Genomic DNA, 13,659 nt, shown 5'->3' with positions numbered 1-13,659 from the left:
AGTTTTCTCAGCACCATTTATTAAAGATGCTGTCTTTTCTCCAGTTAATTTTTTTTTTTTGCCTCTTCACCAATTATCATATGGCTGTAGTTGTGAGTACTTGGATCTTCCATTTTATTCCCCCAGTCTACATGTCTGTTTTTGTACCAGTACCATATTGTTTTTATTACTATACTTATATCTTAGTTACTGTTCTATTGCCATGAAAAGACACCATGACCAAATGACCAAGGCTATATATATATATTTGCGTTTAATTGGGGGCTTGCTTACAGTTTCGGAGGGTTGGGTTAGTTCATGATCATCATGGCAGGAAACATGTTAGTAGGCATGGTACTGAAGCAGGCTCGCATCTTCTTGGAAAGATGGAGGAGTGGGAAGGAGGGGAAGAAGGGGAAGAAGGAGAGGGTGGACCTAGTATGGGCCTTTGAAACCTCAAAGTCCACCCCCAGTGACACACATCCTCCAACAAGGCCACACTTCCTAATCATTCCTAAACGGTCTACCAACTGGGAACCAGCCATTCAAACATATGGGCCTATGGGGGCCATCCTCATTCAAGCTACTGGAATCTTTATAATGTCTTGAAGTCTGGAATAACAATCCCTCCAGTATTATTATTCTTGTTCAGAATTCCTTTGCCTATCAAAGGTCTTTTCTGGTTCCATATGAAGCTTAGGATGTTTTTAAAATTTCTGTAAAAAATATTGTGGGTATTTTGGTTGCAATCGTGTTGACTATGTAAATTGCTTTTGGTACTATGGTTGTTTTCATAATATTAATTCTACCAATCAGAATTATTTTTTATTGGAGTTTCTTTGGCTATGAGTTGTCTTTTATGTTTACATATGAACATTTAAATTGCCTTTTGTATTTCTGTGAAGAATGGCATTAGGCTTTTGATTGGTATTGCATTGAACCTGTAGATTACATTTGGTAGGATGTCCATTTTCACAATATTGATTTTTCTAATTATGTGATAATGGTGTCTTCTTCAATTTTTAAGTGTTTTTAAAATTTTGCTTTAGAGGTCTTTGATTTTAGCTAGGCTTATTTCAATGCATTTTGTTTATTTTTAAGTCATTGTAAATGGGAATATTCCCTTCATTTATTCTGGGGGATGGGAGGTGGGTAGAGTCTCACATAGGCTAAGCTAGCCTCAAACTTAACATGTATCTGAGGATGATTTTGAACTTCTGATTTTAATGTCATTATTGCTGAGGGCTGGGATTGCAGACATGCACCATTATGCCCAGTTTTATGTGGAGTTGAGAACCAAACACGGGACTTCCTTCATACTAGGCAAACAATCAACCAATTAATCCACATGCCCAGATTTCCTTACCTAGCCCTCATTAATTTTGTTATCAGTATGTATGTAAGTGTATAGGAATGCTAGTGATTCTTGTATGTTTTATATCCTAGTATTTTGCTGAATATATTGTCAACTCTGTGGTCTGGTTAAGTCTTTGGGCTCTCTTATGTATAGACCCCCTATCAGTTGTAAATAAGGACACTTTTACTTCTTTGACTACTTATATCCCCTTTTTATTATTTCTCTTATATTAGTGCTCCAGGACTTAAATACACATATTGATTAGAAGTAGAGAGACTTGTCATGTTCTTGGTTTTGTGGGAATGCTTTGAGTATTTTCTCCATTTACTATAATGTTGGCTAAAGGTTTGTAATACATAGCCTTTATTTTGTTGAAATGAGAGCCCTACATCCATAGTCCTTCTAAAACTTTTATTGTGAAAGGATGTTAGATTTTGTCAAAGGCATTTTCTTCATTTATTTAGGTGACCATGTACCTTCTATCCTTGAGGTCATTGATGTGATAAATTACGTTTTTTTTTTAAGCTATGTATATTGGACCATTTCTCTTTTTTTCTAAAATGAAGCCAACTTGAGCATGGTAGATGATCGTTTGAGTGCTCTTGAATTGAGTTCACCATAAAATAATTGCATCTATCTTCATCAGGGAGATTTGTCTATTGTTTTCCTTTTTCTGTGTCTATCTTGTTTGGCTATCAGTGTAACTGTTTTCCTTTATATTTTATAGAAAACTTTGAGAACCATTGTTTTTCACTTGTCTTTACAGGCGAGCGTTGCAGAATTCTGTAGTGAATTCCACTATAGGTGGACTTTTTTTGTTTGTCTTTAGGTTTTAAAATTACTGTTTCAATCTTGTTGCATACTGTAGATATGTTTTAATCATTTATCTCACCTTGGTTTTACTTTGGTAGTTCAAATGCATATAGAAATTTATCTTAGTATTTTTTCTTTTTGCCATGATTAAATATCCTAACAAAAACAAGTTATGGGAATGGGAGTTTAACTTACAGTTCTAGGTTACAGTCTATCTTAGCAGGGGAATCAAGGCAGGGCTGGGGGAGGATACAGGGAACTTTTGGGATAGATTTGAAATGTAAATAAAGAAAATATCTAATAAAAATTTTGGTACCATGTGAAAAAAGTCAGTTAAAAAAAAGAACTAGAACTAGTTCTCTCCCTCCATCTGCCTCTTTTGATTATTTTATTCCCCCTTCTAAGTGAGATTTAAGCTTCCTTGCTTCTTTGGGTTTTCCTAGCTTCTTTGGGTCTGTGGAGTGTAGCATGGTACCTGTGTTTATGGCGAATACCCACTTTCCAGTGAATACATGTCATGCATGTCCTTTTAGGACTGAGTTATCTCACTCAGAATCTCTACAAGAAATGCAAGCATGGTGAATGGAGCAGAGACTGAGGGATTGGCCAACTAACCTGCCCAACTTGAGACCCATCCCATGGCCAAGCACCAGTCTCTGACACAACTAATGATAGTCTGTTATGCTTGCAGACAGGAGTCTAGCACAGCTGTCCTCTGAGAGGCTCCACCCCGCATCTGACTCAGACAGATGCAGAGACCCACAGTAGTGGGGACTCTTATGGAATAGTAGAGGGAAGGATTGTAGGCCTTGAAGGGGATAGGAACTCCACAGAAATAACAGCAGAATCAACTTACCTGGACCCTTGGGGCTCTCAGAGACTGAACCACCAGCCAAAGAACATACACAGACTGGACCTAGAACATACACAGAGTGGACCTAGGCTTCCTTGCATACATGTAGCAGATGTGCAGCTTGGTCCTCATGTGGGTCCTGAACAACTGGAATAGGAGTTATTCCAAATCTGTTGCCTGTCTTTGGGATATGTTTTTCTAGCTCGGCTGCCTTGTCAGGCCTCTGTGGGAGAGGACACGCCTAGACTTGCAGAGACTTGATGTGCTAGAGTTGGGGGATACCTAGGGAGCCTCCATCCACTGAGAGGAGAAGGAAAGGGGAGACAATAGGGAAGGATTGTGGGAAGGGGTGACTGGGAGGGGACAGTGATTTCGATGCAAAGTGAATAAGTAAAAATTCAAATTAAATTTTAAAAAACTAGAAACAGCTGGTCATATTACACATGCATGTTCAACTTGCTCTGTCCACTCATGTGTGGTCCAGGGTCTCCTACTAATGGACTGGTCTCACCCACAAGTAAGATAGGCATTTCCATATTAATTAACCCAATGAAGATAATGTTCCACAGGTATGCCCAGAGACCCATCTTCCAGGTGATTCTAGATTCTGTCAAGCCCACAGTTAACCTTTACAAGTCCACATCTTGTCAACTTGACACTCAAATGCACTACTTTTAAGCCATAACTTTCTACCTCTTGTGCTATAAGCCCATGACCATAATATACTGTAAAATTCAGTCCAACTTCAAAAGTCCTTGTAGTCTTTAACAATCCCCAAAATCTTAAAGACCAAAGTCTTTTAACTATGAGTTCCTCCAAAATTTTTAAAAATACAAGATATATACATGTACCACAGAATGGCTCAGAGTAAACAGTCTCATTTCAAAATGGAAGAACTGTGACAGCAAGAAATGATTATACGGAGTCAAAATCCTAAACCAGCTGGGCAAACATTACATTGCAACTCCATGTCTGACATCTGAGACTTGTTAAGTAAACCAACTGTGCCCCAAGGGGCTTGGCAGCCTCACCCCTCCAGCTCTATCCTTGTTGCCTTTCTCTGCAGGCACACCATAGTCTTGGCATCTTCACTACCCTGGGGTCTCTACTGAGATTTGGGCTTCACCTTCACAACTGCATACAATGGACTCTCAGGGTCTATTTGTAGGCATTCTGACCTTACTACATGCTGCTTGGCCTCAGCTGCTTTCCATGGCTCCCTAAATCGTGCACTATTCATGTCTTCAAATCTACTACTACATGAATACTGCTGGCAATCTCTGCTTCCATCTTGGGATAGAGCCTAACTCCCATCATGCAGACCACAACAGCTCTATTACCTTCTGTGTGGAGAGAAACCGTTTATTGGGGATTACTTTTAAGGATCAGGAAACCTCTTCAGGCCAGGCTTTCTTCCTTGAAATGAATGTGGTTCCTCAGGAGATAAAGCCTTCAAGGGGTTAGATTTTGCCCTTGGTATATCTTTCCTACCATTCCAGTGTGTTGCAGATATCTTTTCAGTGGAGCTGCTCTCTAACAACTACGGTTCTTTTCTCAGAACTAGATGGAATGTGTTCCTGTCTTGTAGTTTCTTCTGCCAAATAAACTAGTCCATTATCTCCAAATTCAGCTTCACACAGGTTCTCAGAACACAGAATGAAAACACATTCTTGGCGAAAATTTCACACAGATGGTCCCTGGAATTATCAGGACCTAGAAGTAGATAGTAAAGCCCCTGACCTCAGTTCCAAAAACGTCATGAGCCAGAGTTCTACTGTCTGTGTTTTCCATTATTCTTGTCTCCCAAGTTTTCACAAGAATGGCCCATTAAGCTCTGCTTCCAGCATGCTATGGCTTTTAAAGCCCTGTACCAAACTCTTTACTGTACCAGGTACAAAACAGTTCCAAAGGCACAAACCTTACACAATCAGGTTTGATAGCAGCAGCTATGAGATATTAGTGGCTCAGTCCAGTTAGCCCAACCCAGTGTCTAGGTGTCTCCTCTCCATTTCAGACATATTAGCATTAAAAGCTTTTAGGCAAAGGTGCTGGTGTAGGAAATAATAAAGAAACAGGCATCAGAACTCTCTTCTGACATCCCCGACCTCCAGCAAGGGCATTCTTGGAAGTGCTGCTTTCGGGTTGGGGAGAATCTCTCTTTTGCTTGACCGGTCTGTCTCTTGTTCATTCATTATCTTATATATCCCCTCTTTCTTTTTTCATTTCTTTTTCTCCTTAATTTTAAGATCTTTATATTTTATAAGTTTTGCAGTGATTCTCAAATTTTAATTGCATAAAAATCACTTGGAAAGCTGAATGTAGTAGCATACATCTTCCATCTCAGCACTTGGGAGGCAGTCAGTGGCAGGTGGATCCCTATGAGTTCAAGGCCAGCCTGGTCTTTATAGAGAGTTCCAGGACAGCTAGTGCTACAGAATGAAACCTTGTCCCAAACAACAACAACAAATAAATAAATAAATGAACAAACGAACAAACAAACAAAATCACCTGGAAAATTTCTCAATTGCAGATACATATTCAGCATGTTTGGTCTGAGAATATCCACTTCTAACTCATTCAACAATCCTTTTGGGTGACAGAGAACACTTTAACATTTTAATTTATTAATGCCTTAATAGTAATATATTAACTTACTAATGCTTTCATATTTCTTGAGCTTGAAGTAGCAGTCAATATTCAATATTGTATCTCACATCGTCCAAGAGTAGCTTCTACATTTCTTGATCTCTCCCATCTGTTCACATAAAGTTTCTCATATTCTCAGTCTATCTGCAGCTGACAATGTTATGATCTGATTATCAAATACCTGAAATGTTTGAGGTTTTTATTAACTTCATTTTAGGTTTTGCTTTTTAAAATTTTTTATTAGTTTGTTGCAAGTTTTGTACAATGTGCTTCAGTCATAATCACCATTCTTCCCCCAACTCTTTCCCGATTCATGTCCTTCTCTACACACACAATTTTGTGTCTCCCTTTTAAAACAACCTTTAAGATAAAATTTTGCTGTCCAAATATCTTTGGAGGCATGGTCTTCCATTGGAATAAGGGTATCTTACCATGAGCTCTACTCTTAGAGTCCCTCTATCAGCAAGTTAACATACCAACAGTCTTCAACTAGGCGTAGGATGTCATGACCAACTCACATGTAAATGGGATACAAGTACTCAATGGAATTTCATTCAACTGTTAAGAAAAATTACGGAATTCACATGTAAGTAAGTGTATAGAGTTAGAAACAATCATCCTGAGTGATATAACCCAGACCCAAAAAGATAAAGATCTCAGGTTTACTCTCATTTTTGGATGTTAGCTTTGAATATGTCTTCCATTTGGGATACTCAAAGAGATCAGGATTTAGTAAGGGACCATAGGGGAGAAGGGCCTTCAAGGGAGGAGACATAGTGAAACAAGAATGGTTAAATTGGGGTGGAAAACGGTACGGAAGAGGAGAGGGTAAATGGAGGGATAACTAACACAAAAGGCCTATTTAAAAAGCCATACAGAATCCAACTACTGCAAAACTTCATAAAATATATACATATGAAAATATGTCTTAATGGAGTTGCTCTATGACATAGATAATACACCAATTAGACACCCCATGCTAGCAAATGTAAACTTTACCACCAGGAATGAAACCTTGTTTTGAGCTGTCAAGCAACAAGGTCATGTAGCCCCCAAATATCACAGGTCATTGTCAGTACTCCTTGCTACCTTCTAGAAATTGATGCTAAGACTATGTTGCTGAAGATAACACATACTTGAATCATGGAACATGGGAACATCAAGCTGGTACTCACTTGCAAGCTACAACAATGACTGGCCTAACAAGATAGATTCACTGGTGTGAGAGCGGCATGAATGCTGTTGGAATAAGGAACCACTTTCTGAGTGGTTCAAGGGCCCAGGTCCATGAGATGAAACATACCTGGCACTAAAGAATGGACCAAGGAGAGAATTCTACTAATTGCATGTAGTATTAAAACTACTCCTTAGTTATGTGCTGGTGGCACATGCCTTTAATCTCAGCACTCAGGAGGCAGATCTCTGAGTTGAAAGCCAGCCTGGCCTACAGAGAGAAGGTTCCAGTACAGTTGGGGTTACACAGAAAAACCCTATCTCAAAAAAAAAAAAACAAAACAAAAACTACTACTAATGACTTATTTTTATGTCCATAGATGAGAGTGTCTCTCAACTCTCAGAGAAGCTCTTTCTTGATGGCAATTAATACAGAGCCTTCAGCTGGTTATCATATAAAGAATAAATATATACCCAGTTCTACTTGATATATACTGGCACTTCTTTTAAGATATGCCACTAATTTATTATCTTATGCCACACACACCTTCTTTTACTAGTATAACTCATTTGAGTATTGGAAATTTTTCTTATCCGTGAATAAGCAGTTAAAACTTTCAGTAGAAGAGACTCAAATACACACACACACACACACACACACACACACACACACACACACATATATATATATATATATATATATATATATATATATATATATACATCAAACCAACATTAATTCAGTGGATAATGGCTTCCAAATCTTGTGTAACTATGAATACTTCTGTTACTAAATCCTATTGTTACTAAGGCTATAAAGTTAAGTTAAATGGACAAAAATAGCACTGCTTCTCTTTGCAATTGTAGGGTTGTCTTCACTGCCTGCTCTCTAATATAAACTTGCTGCACCTGCACTGTCAAGTCAGATCAATTAGCCCTACCCCACCTCCATTTTTCCTATCAGTGCAGCAGAGTATTGCCCAATTTCTCATTACATAAGCTTATTACTGCCAAAAATCTGAATCCCCACATTTCTCTCAACCACAGGTTAGAAAATTTCCTCCACTGGGTGGCCAACCTTTGATTATTGTCCTGCACTCCAATCCTTAGATTTGATAAACTAGACATGGTAAACAATTTACCCTACCTACAATATAATTGTTTTGGACTTTGTGTTTGATCTGAACATTTTGGATGCTGCAATAAGTAAAAATAGGTTAAATAGCCTATATTTTATCAGTTGTTACTGAAGGATACAGATAAAAATATTTGAGAATCTGGCTAGAAGATAACCCAGACTTAAGGAATAGAAAAAACTTTGTTGAGGACATTACATTTAAACTGTGCTTCAAAAGAGGGCCCTGGACAAAACTGTGAAAGTTGGAAATCCCCGAAAAGGCTATCTTAAGAGAAGAAACAGCTGAAGTATGACACACAGGCAAGGAAACGGATTATGTACAGGAGGTCCTCTATCTTCAGTCCTGAAAGGTGAATCTAGAGAACAACAAAGAGTCTATACCATAAAGTTGGTCCCAGGGCACAAAGCTATTATGCTAGCACTTGGGAAACTAAGAAAGGAGGATTAGAACTTTCAAGTCAGCCTGGGATGCTGTCTCAAAAAGGTGGTTGGGGAGAAACTATGTTCTGGAGAATTTTGTTTACTACTCTAAGAGACTAAATTATTTTGTAGAAAACAGGGATCCATTAGAAAAAAAGTAGTGAGGTGGAATAGTTTTTAAAATGTTAGTATAAAAATTCTTAGAAGAAACACACACACACACACACACACACACACACACTAAATTATCCAGAAACAATGGCTAAATATCTCAACAAACATCTATACTCTTAAAAGAGCCACTCTGAAGCTGTGGAGCTCTACACTGGATTTTCACTTTTGCTATCGAGTATATTTTTATTTATTTATCCACACCCCTACCTCAAATCAATTACACATCCAGGACTAACAAAACAATTAGCTTAAGTCCTCTTTCATAACTCATGTCTATCACCTGCTGTGGTGTTTTTGTTTTGTTTTTGTTTTTGTTTTTGTCACCTTGATACAATTTTGATATATCTTGGCAGAAGATTCTTTTTTAAAAAATTATCTTTAATCTTTTTTAATAGTCCAGTTATTATCCTCCATCTGGTCTGCCCTCTGGCAGTTTCTCATCCCATTCCTCCTCCCCATCTCCAAGACCATGTCCCCACTCTCCACCCCACCCCCACCTCACTAGGCCTCCCCACTCCCTGGGGTCTCAAGACTCTTGAGGGTTAGGTGCATCTTCTCTCACTGAGGTCAGACCAGGCAGTCCTCTGCTGTATATTGGGGGGGGGTGTTGTATCAGCTAGTGTATGCTGCCTGGTTGGTGGTCCAGTGTCTGAGAGATCTCGGGGGTTCAGCTTAGTTGAGACTGCTGGTCTTAATATGGGGTTGCCCTCCTCCTCAGCTTCTTCTAGCCTTTCCCTAATCCAACCACAGGGATCCCAGGCTTCAGTACATTGGTTGTGTGTAAGTATCTGAGTCTGTCTTAGTCAGCTGCTTGTTGGGTCTCTCAGAGGGCAGCCATACTAGGCTTCTGTCTGTGAGCACACCATAACATCAGTAATAGTGTTAGGCCTTGGAGCCTCCCCTTGAGCTAGATCCCAATTTGGGCCAGTCACTGGACCTCCTTTTCCTCAGTCTCTTCTCCATTTTTGTCCCTGCAGTTCTTTTAAACAGGAACAATTCTGGGTGAGAGTTTTTGACTGTGGGATGCCCCGTCTTTCTACTGGAGGTGGATTCTACAAATTCTCTCTCCCCACTGTTGAACATTTCATCTAAGGTCCCTAATTGAAAAAATGCCTCCATAAGATTGGCCTGCAGGCAAGTCTGTTGGGGTATTGTCTTGATTAATAATTAATTTGGGGGAGCCCAACCCACTCTGGACAGTGACACTGCTGGGCAGGTGTTTCTGGCTGGGTTGTATAAGAAATGAAAGAGAGCAGTAGGGTACATGGCATTGATTTGGAGGGCAAAAAGGGAAGGGTGTAATTATATTATTTCTCTTTCTCATTCCCTACACCCCCGGGTATATGTGTGTGTGTGTTTATAGTTTTAAAAGCAGCAGCTTCCTTCATGGCCTCTACTTCAGATCCTACCCCCAGGTTCCTCTCCTAAGTTGATGTCTTGAATTTCTTTCATGGCTAACTGTAAACTTTAAGCTAGAATAAATCTTTTTCTCACCAAGTGGCTTTTGGTCATAGTGTTTTATCACAGGAATACAAAGCAAACTAAGATAATTGGACTCAGTGTTAACCTCTAACATTTAGCCTTTCTTGTTCTCATTTCTACATGGTATGCTGTATCAATGTACACATTTCTTTATACACACACACATACACACACACACACAAACACACACAGAGGTACACAGACATGCATACATGCACATGAACACACAAACATTGTTAGGATTCCATGTGTGAGGGAGTTGGACTTTTTTCTTTCTTACATTGTATGACCTTGTTTAATATTTCCTATTCTAAATTCATCCATTTTCCTGCAAATTTTGTTATTATGTTTTTCTTTAGAGCTGTAAAATTTTCATATGTACCAAATTTTCATTATCCATTCATCTGTTCATGGGCATCTACTTTCATTTTTAGCAGAGAATAAGAAAACTTACAATATTTTTTCTCTGATATAAGGGTTTTTTTTTGTTTGTTTTTGTTTGGTTGGTTGGTTTTTTTCCTATATTGCCCAGGGTGGTCTGAAAATCCTAGTCTCAAGTAAGGTTCCCATATCAGTCTCCATAAAACTGGAGCTATAGGCATATCCTACTGTGCTCAGCTAATAATTTAAATTAGTAGAATTTGAGATGGTAGGGGAAGCAGTTTTGCTTAGGGACTCTCTTGAGTGCTGTCATATCTATGGTAACAATTCAGAAAAGGAATAAGAAGAATAGTAGTAATATTAATTAGCTTATTGAGAGCTTTCCATGTGGGGCAGTGGGCTGTGAAAAGTATCCTGGTTCCCAATTGAGCTAAGGCTAGAAACCCCAGTGACCCTGAAGGGATGGTGGGCATTTTGCCTGTTCCTGGGCATTAGGTCCCTGTCACATAGTAGCTAGAGTCCCACACAGCTCCCCATAGAGAGGGTTTTGGCCATCATTCATGTCATGTAAGGGTAATGCCCCAAGCCCCTCCATTTATAGAAGACGTGACTTATAGTCATGTAGGCTCAAGACAGATCTCCATTTTAATGAGGTACTTAAAGGACTGGAGGACTTAGTCAATAAGCTTCCCTTCCCAGACACTCCTTCCTGCAAAAGGTATTTAAACCTCAGCCCCGCCCTGAGAAGTGGGGTATGGTTTTACTCATCCACTTTCTGCTACTACAATAAATGCCTTAGAACCATGGACTGCCTCTTTTCATTGGGATCTGCTGTGGGGAGCCATGGAGAAGTCCTTTGACTACATATCTGCCCTCTAATCTCCAGTAGAAGGCTTCTCTGTGCTCCCAACTGCGACCAAGCCAAGCTCAAGCCTGTGGACTGCCGCCTGCGGCCACCATCAAACCAAGGACTCTCTCTGCCAGACCAGCCAGAGCTCCCCTTCCTCCCACCCCTGCCGCCTCATCACAGGCCAGGGGAACCATATAGCCAGCTCTGACTGTCCCACACCTCAAACTGTGCTTCCCCACCCCTGGAGCAGTATCCTGGGGCTGCCCTATAGCCTGACAACTGCAGGCAACAGCATGGGGTAAAGCTCCTTCACTTCCTGAGTCCTGCTTGCCAGAGTGGCAGAGCCCTGTGGCACAGTAGGTGTGGACCCCACTAACTTTACATTTCCGCACTCCACAACTTTTTCTAGTAGTTTTGTAACTGTATAGTTTATTATTACTATCAACCACGTTTATATGTATGTGTGTAGTAGTTACTTCTCTGTTGCTGGGATAAGACACACTGACCATGGCAATTTACAGAAGGAATGGAGTTATTTTGGAATTACTGCTCCAGAGGGGTGAGAATCCATGGTGGTAGAGCAGAGGCATGACATCAAGCAGCAGGCAGGGTGGCAGGAACAGGAAGCTGAGAGGTCACATGTAAAACCACAAGCACAAAGCAGAGGAGGGGGAAAACAAGGGAGGAAGGAAGAAAAGCGGGAGGGAGGGAAAGAAAGACAGAGAGGCAGAAAAGGGGGGAGGGGAATTAGAAATGGCACGAGTTGAAATTCTGAAAGCCCACCTCCAGTGATACATTTATTCCAGTGAGCCCATACCTCCTCATTCTCCCCAACAGTGCCAACTACTGGGCACCAAGTGTTCAAATGCCTAGGACTATGGGGGACATTTTTCATCCAAACTGATATAATATGATAAACAGATATTTAGTGAGTTTTAACATCCCAGAATCAAGTAAATAGTAGAGCTTTGATTTGAACCAAGGTATCATGACACCAAGGTCTATGCTCTTAATTATCATACCACTTGACTCTTGATAGGAAGGTACTGAACTAGAGCATCGTACTAGAATCTTTAAACCAACTTATTCAAATCTGTTTTGACAAATGATGGAAATGAGTATCTGAAGATGCTTAAGTTCCTGGAGCTCCTGAGTAAAACTGCCTGGCCAGGACCTATAACTACTGAATCTCAGCTCACTGACCACTATGTTACTCCCCCAGCACAAGTTAAGGCTATAATGTCTCTCCAGTCCTGGCATTCAAGGGTTGTTTTGGGGGGGTGGGGGTTGTTCATTTGTTTGCTTTCAGTTTTTTTTGAGTCAGGATCTCTTGTAGTCCAGTCTGGCTTCAAACTTGCTATGCAGCTGAGGATGTCCTTGAACCTCTGCTCCTTCTGTACTGTTTGAATGTTGATATTACAGGTCTGAGCTATCACACTCAGCTTAGAGCTGGTGTTTTGTTTTATTTTTAAAATAAGCTTATTTTAAAATAATTTAAAATATTTAAAATAAGCTTATTAAAATATAAACTGTCTAGAGCCCAAATAACATAGTGAGTAAAAAAATTCCACACTTGAGAGTGTGTGTGTTTTATGTGTGGTGGAATGGCTACAGAGATACAGGTGAAAGGGCCCTACTTGGGGAGGAAAGATCCTTACAGACAGGGGGTTCCCCTTACCAGTCCCGGGTGCATTTCCTCTTGTCTTATCCCTTGAGAATAAAGCTGTTCCAAGCCTGTGACTCCTGTTCTCGGGAAAGTCTGAAGCAGCCGCTGTTTGCTTTGGAGTACAACTCCAGGTGTTAAGCTCAATCAATCTTAAAGTCCATAAATTTTAAAGGCCAGAATTCCTGGAACAGTTGCCGATTCCAGCTCATTCTCTTGTATGAATATTGCAAAATGCTACCACAGTTCTTGATATATAAGAAGGCAGGAATTCTCTTAGACCTCTTGTCTACTGCTCATACTTCGGTGATTTTGTTTTTTTTTTTTAATCTTCTTACCACAGTTGTCGCAACTTTTAAAGGTTTAAAACTAATTAGACTCATTTCAAAAAAGGTTTGCCTTAGTAGATAAAAAAAAGACTTTGTCCTAAGAGGTTCTGACTATGTTTGTTATCCTCTTCACAATTTGATCAACACCAAATAATTTAAACTACTGGTGAAAAATTCTAATTTATGATTTCACATCCTGGCACAATCTAAGTCGGAAATCATTGCTTCTGTGACTCGAACTATGGCACTCAAGTTTTAAAACTCTTATTTTATGTGTTGAGGAGAGACAGTCCAGGAATTTGGAGACTAGAGTCCCAGATATACATTGATGAGAACTTAAAAGCTTTCTCCTTCTGAATTTCACAATTAAGAGGCTAGATATAGGCTAGTGAGACGGCTCA

The 13,659-nt window shown here is 39.8% G+C and overlaps 1 long non-coding RNA gene across 2 annotated transcripts in view; it reads right to left on the bottom strand.

Annotated features, from left to right (window-relative positions):
• Positions 1 to 13,659, bottom strand: part of LOC115030092 (uncharacterized) — a 137,015-nt gene that overhangs the window by 45,771 nt on the left and 77,585 nt on the right. Inside the window, exons 4-5 of one of the 2 annotated variants that reach the window (XR_003835719.2) lie at positions 6,080 to 6,206; positions 5,664 to 5,829 (exon numbers count right to left, since the gene is read on the bottom strand). The exons of the other annotated variant lie outside the window; for it this stretch is intronic. This is a non-coding gene — a long non-coding RNA (uncharacterized LOC115030092). Of the gene's footprint in view, positions 1 to 5,663; positions 5,830 to 6,079; positions 6,207 to 13,659 lie in introns of those variants that run through there. 2 annotated transcript variants of the gene reach the window in all.

The sequence above is a fragment of the Mus caroli genome, unplaced genomic scaffold (assembly GCF_978045245.1).
Source record: "Mus caroli unplaced genomic scaffold, Mus_caroli_1 scaffold_5, whole genome shotgun sequence".
Classification (NCBI taxonomy): domain Eukaryota; kingdom Metazoa; phylum Chordata; class Mammalia; order Rodentia; family Muridae; genus Mus; species Mus caroli.
Note: the sequence above shows the minus strand (reverse complement) of the source record. Positions and strands in the feature narration are given on the sequence as shown.